The 7,833-nt window shown below is 46.4% G+C and overlaps 1 pseudogene; it reads right to left on the bottom strand.

The window, feature by feature from the left end:
- The window catches only part of LOC148161840 (acrosin-like), a 481,356-nt pseudogene that overhangs the window by 348,005 nt on the left and 125,518 nt on the right, over positions 1 to 7,833 (bottom strand).

The following is a 7,833-nucleotide window of genomic DNA, read 5'->3' as shown; positions in this document are numbered from 1 at the left end:
GGGGCTAGCGCGTGTCAGCACACTTGGACCACAGACAGGAGGACCACTCGGGGTGCTGAGTACACCGGGGACTCCCACCACCCGGGACTGGCAGGATGGAGGCCCACCCCACCCGAACCAGGGTCCACGGCTCGATGCGACTGCCACCCCAGGATCCTTCACAAGAACACCACTTCTGCTGTGACAGCCCCACCAATACACAGTCCTCTCATGTTCCTACACTAACACTCTCCTCTCGAAATCTTCATCATAAAGGAAGTAATCCTACAGGCAGACCTTTCCCTTCTTGCATGGCCCACAAATTCATCAAGTCCTACGTAATTATCTAGCTCCACATACGTATCTGTACGTACGGTTTTACACGGCTGTAAGTAGTGAAGGTACGCTGTTCACATCTACGGCTTTTGCATTTGCTAACAACGTTTGGGAAGTCAGGCATGGTGGATGTGAGGCAATCCTGACAGAACACCACGTGCGCCCTTCTCACTGACCAGATAAGCCCACAAATCCAGGAAAGGAGGAGAACCTCGTGCAAGGTCAAACCAGAAGTACATGACGTGGACTTGGCTACAGCTAGACTTGGGAATGCCTTGTGCACCTCCCTTGTGTGCAGAGGTCCAGCTGGGGCCTGTCTTCCACACACACCCCCGCCACGCTATGCGCACACACGGTTACGGCATAACCTCGTTTGTAAACACGGGAGAACAAATCACTGCTATTATCTCTTACGATACTGAGAAGTGTGGGAGTCTCTGAATCCTGGCCATGGCTTCGAGGCCCCATAGGCCATGTGGGGCGGCAGGCACCGAGGTGCCAACACTGACATCGTCCCTGGCTCCTGAAGCTCAGCGTCCACAGAAACCCTCTGCATTTGTTCACTGAGTTATACTTAAAAGACCCAGACTTCTCCACGATGCCACATCAAGTAACCAAGGCTGGGCAAGACAAGAAAAGAGCTTGCATGGCATGGAGCGTCCTAATTACACGGAATCCAAGTGCCTGGAGAGTCGGCAGACAGCAGGCTCGCCGTGTGACCTCAGGAGGGCTCTCTGAAGGGCCAGCCAACCCACAGTTCAGACCTGCTGAACACAGCACCGAGTTACCTCCTTGAGAGCTTTCACACTTGTCCTACGACCACCTGGGGCACAGGGGCAGCACGGCGGCCTCTCCTCTGGGACGAGGTCTCTCACTGGAGAGAGGAAACCAGAAACCAAACGTGTCCTGCTCAGACTTCTCTCCCCAGCAAGAGGGACATCCACCCAACACTGAAACAAACACAGACCACTGTGGCCTGCTGGCCTGGGACCTCTACTGGCACAGACCTGTGACGTCCCCCGCACAGACCCGCCAGGCCGTTGTGCCACCGGGCCTGACCCTGGTCCTTCCGGCGGAAGGGACCCTCCAGCCATTCAGCCACCCGAGCACCACCAACTGTGTCCAACCCACAGAGAGAGTCAGGGCCTGTGTTGTTCACCACTGTCCAGTGTTGGGGAGCTTGCTGCAGCTAGAGGCTGAGTCCCTACTAACAAGAGCCTGTACCCCAGGGGGACTCCAGAGCTCCAAGCGAGATGAGACACACATGCTCCAGAGCAATAGAGTGTGGCACTGCAGGGTCTGAGGAGCTCCGTTCTGCCACATGCTTTACAACCATAGAAAGTTCCTTCACCCTCTGGGCCTATTTACCCACCACTCAAATGACTGAAGACCGAAGGACAACAGCAGCTCTGAAATATGCTAGAATTCAAAGAGAGGAGGACACTGAGGTGCCTGGCTGGCTCGGTCGTTAAGCGTCTGCCTTTGGTTCAGGTCATGGTCCCGGGGTCCTGGGATCGAGCCCCAAGTTGGGACTGAAGGGTGCGTGGGTGGCTCTCTCACTTAACCATCGGACGCTTGATTTCAGCTCAGGTCTTGATCTCAGGGTCGTGAAATTAATCCCTGAGTGAGGCTCTGTGCTGAGCAAGGAGTCTGCTTTGGATTCTCTCTTCCTCTCCCTCTGCCCCTCCTGCTCATGCCCACACTCTCTCTCAAATAAATAAACAAATCTTAAAAAAAAAAATGAGGTTGAATCATTGGAGAGGACAGAAATGAGAAAAAATTATCTGGATGAAGCTTTAAAGTTACCCAATTCTACTTAAAGGTGGCAGGCTACTCACATACAGTTAGCCCTATTCCCTCCCAAAACTCCATTAAAATAACTCTAGCAAGATTAAAAAGGCATAACCTCTTATTCCTGTTAATGGGAAAAAAACATGACGGTACTTCACAAAAGAGGATCTTTAAATGGCACGTGAAAAGGTGTTCAACACCTGATCTTGTATATACCCACATTTCAAAGCTTATGTTACATAGTGTGCTGAAAGATTTCCTGAAATAATGTGTCACTGGAGGAAATGGGCTGCCTACTGAAAAGAAAAGTGTGTGGGGGCAGTGCTGGGAAGTGGTGATCGTGGTGTAATTCCATGGGTCAGTTGCTGAATAGCATTTCTTGCTGGCATCTCCATCTTGGGAGACAGAAAAAGTTTAGCAGGAGAAAAACACCTGGAAATGAGGTGAAATGTAGTTGGGAATTTCTGCACAGAAAGTAAAAGTCTGTACTAAAATTCTGTATTTTTACTTTGGGATTTATTCCAGGATTTGATATATTCTCAGCAGTCACTGAGAAAATGCACTTCACAGGGTAAGAACTGCAAAATAGTACTTTAAAAAACAAAACAAAAAATATGAATAATACCTGTCATATCCCTAATTACAGTTAAGACCTTATCAAGTGGCTTGAAAAGACAAAAACCCTTATTACATGATTCCACATATCTTAATTTTTGTTTTTAAAATTTCTTTTAAAGATCAAGAGGCACCTGAGTCGCTCAGTCAGTTGAGCGTCTGCCTTCAGCTCAGGTCATGATCCTGGGGTCCTGGGATGGACAAGCATCAGGCTCTCTGCTCAGTGGGGAGCTTGCTTCTCCCTCTCCCCTCTCTCCCAACTTCTGCCCCCTCTCTCTCTTTCTCTCAAGTAAAGTCTTTAAGAAAGAAAAAAATAAAGATTGATTTTATTTATTGAAGGTGGGGAGGGGCACAGGGAGAGGGAGACAGAGTCCTAAGCTGACTCCAGCTGGGCATGGAGCTGGAGGCTGGGCTCTATCTCAGGACCTGAGCGGAAACCAAGAGTCAGCAGCTTAACCAACTGTGCCACTCAGGCGCCCCTCACATCCTTTCATTTTTAAAGTTGAGAACAGGAAGTTTTGGAAGGTCAATCTATAGTATTAAATAAAACAGTACCCACACCAGTATAATCCTCTTAAATCCGAACCCAAATTCTGGTTCCAGATACAAATAGCGCATTTATTTTTCGACACGTTCTAATAAAAGAAGTAAAACCTGTTTGTTTCAGACACAACTATGAGTGGATGTGCATACGTGTAAGCTTTAAAAGTAAATCTCAGGAGCAAAGGTAAAATTCTGAATCAAACACCTGACATCTTAGTTCAATCCCATAAAGCCTAAAAGCAGTAACTATCAAGCTAAGGTCAACATCACAAGTAGTCTCTAGTACAAAAGGTGCTCTAATGCCTGCCTGCCTGGCCCTTTACAAAAAAAGAAGACGGAACTTCTCCAAATACCGGTATGCAACCCCTGCAATAGCGTCCCACCCATTCTTGTCAGGGGAACTACACAAACGACCTTTCAGAAAGCCCACGGTGAGAAAGAACCAGCGTAAAACCTTCCTCTTTCCAACCGGTTTCCTATAAAGTCACCAAATGGGGTCTGTTATTGCAAAAAGGAGAGCAATAAAAAGAATAGCTCCCTTCCTAACTGGGGACATTCTTACATTCCTTTTTCTTGGTTTTTCCTCTGGACATTTCAAAGAAAACTTGTGGAACTCTTAAATATTTAAACCTGTATTTCAGAAGCAGCAACAATCTTGAACGCAAATCCACTAAATTACAAGGCAATAAAGTAAATTTCGAGGATCCCTAAGTGAAGGAGTAAAACGATTCTTCAGTTCGTGGGAAAATGGGCCAACCCCACCGTAACGCAATAAGGCCGCGTCCCGGAACAGTGCACGTTCCAAGAGAAACTTTTTCCAGACATAGAAATGAGGTCGGAGAGAGCCTCTGCGGTGCTGGATCCCTCAGGAACATGAACAAACGTATTCGAAAGAGCAAAATCCGTGCGCTCTCCGTTCCCAACACAATTGCTATTGGTTGCCGACATTTTCTAAAGACTCCGAACTTTCACGAAGCTGTAAGGGCGCAAAACCACAGCCATTTTCCGAAGCCAAGTAAACAGCGCGCACGAGGCAGCAAGAAGGGCGGACAGGAAGGTGCCAAGCGCACGATCAAAGGGGTGGGGGGGCAGCGTCAGCCAGTAAATGGAGTGAAGGGCGTAGGGGGCGCGGAGCTCGAAGGTTAGGTTCCGTAAATATACAACGGGGGCTGGGAGAACAACTTCTCAAACTGTCCTCTCGCAATGGCTTCCTTCAACGAAAGTGTCACGTCTGACCCTCGGAGGAGGGCTCCGGCCGTCTCGGCCCTGCCCCTCCCCCCGCCCCGCCAGGCGCTCCCGCGACCCGCGCGTCCTTCCCCGCCGGCCGCCGCCCCACCTGTGCCTTCCAGGCCTCGGGCGCTTGGGCGCCCCTTGGAGAGTTCCCCGCCTGGCTGCCGGCTGCCGCACCCCAGCGGCCTGCTCCCTCAGACGCGGCGCCTCCACGAAGCGCTGGGCCGAGGCCGGCCCGAGGTTCTCAGCGCCTCGCACGCGCGCGCGCCCTGACGCTGGGCCTCACAGAGCGTTCCAAGCCCTCGCTCTCGCGGCGGGGAGCCGCAGGCCGGCTTTCGCGTGACGCCCACTCGGGTGGCTTACCCTCCGCGGCCCCGCCTCAGGCCTTCCCACGCTGACCTTCTAGATGGTGTGTGAGGAGACGTCAGCCAGCTCCGGATCCTGGAGGACGCGGGCGGAAGGCTCCCAGAGAATCCCGTGAAGCGGCCGCTCCGCGCGGACGCCCAGCCCCGGCCTTCGCGCGCGTCGTCAGCGCCCGCGCTTGCGCGGTGTCTTTGTCCCCACCGCGAACCAAGGCCGCCGGAGGGGCTGGGAAAGAGCGGTGGGCCGCGAGAGCGGGCGCGGCTGGAGGGAGCACCCTGGACACAGTGCACGTGCGAGCACCAGGGCTGATTCTCCCAACTCTCCTGGAAGCCAGTCTTTGTTACTCATGTATTCTAAGACGGTTGCCGCGGATGGTAAAAGTCTCCAGGTGTGTGTGTGCGTGTGTCTGTGTGTGTGCGCGCAGCAGTACTGCCCATGTTGCATTCCTGACTCCTCAGGATAAAGAGCAACTGTGCTGATACCATTTATGATTGTGGGGCTAAAAAGGGAGGATCAAAGTGAACATACCTGACCTTGCTCCAAAACTTCTTTAAAATGACTAAAATACTATAGATGACACTTTATACTCTTCAATAGACTTGCCTTTAGAAAACTATACCTAGGGTGCCCTGAGCACTTACGCCTACCTAAGTGACTTGTTGAGGGACGGCAGTGACTTAATTCTACATGAAGTACTTACCTCAGTCAAAATTAGTTAATGATGAGGACTGTTGTGGGATCACTGGGTGAGGCTTTTAAGTTAGGGGCCATTTGGGAATTTCCCCCACTCGAAGAAAGGTAACAGTCATCCCAAAGAGAAACACCTGTTAGGAAGGTATACGTTAATACAAGGGTTTAAATTATTTTGCTCGTATACTCCCTAAAAGAATTCTGGAAACATGTGACTGTACCTTTTCCCTCATTTTTAGATAGACCATACCTAAAAATTTTGATGATTTAAATAGTTGCAAAATATGCAAATTGTTCGATAGTAAATTGAGAGTTTTAAAATAAAACTGCTACATAACCCTTCTAAATGTAGCCAGTGTGAACCTAAATACCAGGCAATTTGATATCCTTCATCAATTTTTATAACTACATGAACAAGCTTTTCTTTAATACAAAATTTTGCATCCTTCCTTTTCTTCCTAAACCTGTATTTCCATAGTTCTTCATGAAAACTTATCCCAATATAATATTGCTTTATTCTGGAAAGTCTTTTCTTGATCACCTATCAAACTTCTTTGCATCATAGGTACATAAATTTAAATCTAATTTTAAAATTTTGCAATAGCCATAAAAGTTAAAAGTGTTTAAAAACTTGAAATTTCTAAATACAAGGTCATTATATATAGAAAACCGTAGAATTTACTACAAAGCTACTAAGTACATCAAAGTTGCAGGATAAAGGATCAACATACAAAAATCGATAGTATTTCTAAACACTAGCAATGAACGCTTCAAAAATGAAATTAAGAATGTCATGAGAATACCATCAAGAACAAAACACTTGGGAATAAATTTAACAAAATAAGTGCAAGACTTGTACACCAAAAACTACAGAACATTGCTGACAGTGTTTATAGAAGACCTAAATGAACGGAAAGACATTCCATACTCGCAGACAGATTTAGAATCGTTATAATGGCAATATTCCCCAAATTGATCTATAGATGGAGCATAATCCCTAAGAAAATCCCAGACAACTATTTTGCAGAAATCGGCAAGCTAATCCTAAACTCACATGGAAATGCAAGGGAGCCAGAATAGCCAAAACAATCTTGAAAAAGAACAAAGGGGAAGGACATTTTTTTTGTTTGTTTTGTTTCTTTTGTGTTTTGAGTTTTTATTTGAATAATACAGTGATTCATCACTTTCATACAACACCCAGAGCTCATCACTACAAGTACCCTCCATAACCATCACCCATTTTACCCATCCCCCTGCCCACTTCTGCTCCAGGAACCCTTGGTTTGTTCCTTATAGTGGAGTCTGTTTCCTGGTTTGCCTCTCTCTCTCTTTTTTTCCCCATAGGTTCATCTGTTTTGTTTCTTAAATTCCACATATGAAATCATATAGTATTTGTCTTTACTGCCTGACATATTTTGCTTAGCATAATGCTCTCTGGTTCTATCCACATTGTTGCAAATGGCCAGATTTCATTCTTTCTGGTGGCTGTGTAATATCCCATTATATAAATATATCTATCATCTATCTATTTATCTATTTATCATCTATATATCTCTCTATATATCTTCTTTATCTATCCATCAGTTGATGTACATTTGGGCTCTTTCCATAATTTGGCTATTGTTGATAATGCTGCTATAAACAGGGTGCATCTATCCCTTTGAATCAGTATTTTTTTTTAAATCTGCATATGTCTTTAGGTCTAAAATGAGTCTTACAGGCAGCATATAGGTGGGTCTTGTTTTTTATCCATTCTGACACCCTATGTCTTTTGATTGGAGCATTTAGCCATTTACATTTAGAGTAATTATTGATTGATATATATTTAGTGCCATTTTATTACTTGTTTTGTCATTGTTTTTGGAGATTTTCTCTGTTCCTTTCTAGTCTTTGTCACTTTTGGTCTTTCCTTCCCACTCAAAGTGTCCCTTTTAATATTTTTTTACAGGGCTGGTTTAGTGGTCACGAACTGCTTCAGTTTTTGTTTGTCTGGGAGACTCTTTATTTCTTCTTCTGTTCTGAATGATAGCCTTGCTGGATAGAGTATTCCTGGCTGCATATTCTTCCCATTCAGCAGGTTGAATATATCATGTCACTTCCTTCTGGCTTGCCGGGTTTCTGTTGAGAGATCTGCCAGTAGATTATGGGTTTTCCTTGCAAGGTAGGGAAATGTCTTGCTGCTTTTAGGACTTTTTTTCTTTATCACTATATTTTGCAAGTTTAACTACAGTGTCTTAATGTTGGCCTGCTTTTCTTGATATTGATGGGAGTTCTCTGTGCCTTGTG

Source organism: Eumetopias jubatus, unplaced genomic scaffold, assembly GCF_037043125.1.
Source record: "Eumetopias jubatus isolate StellerSeaLion01/CBP00866 unplaced genomic scaffold, mEumJub1_p1.0 scaffold_52, whole genome shotgun sequence".
Classification (NCBI taxonomy): domain Eukaryota; kingdom Metazoa; phylum Chordata; class Mammalia; order Carnivora; family Otariidae; genus Eumetopias; species Eumetopias jubatus.
This window is presented reverse-complemented; position numbering and strand designations above follow the sequence as displayed.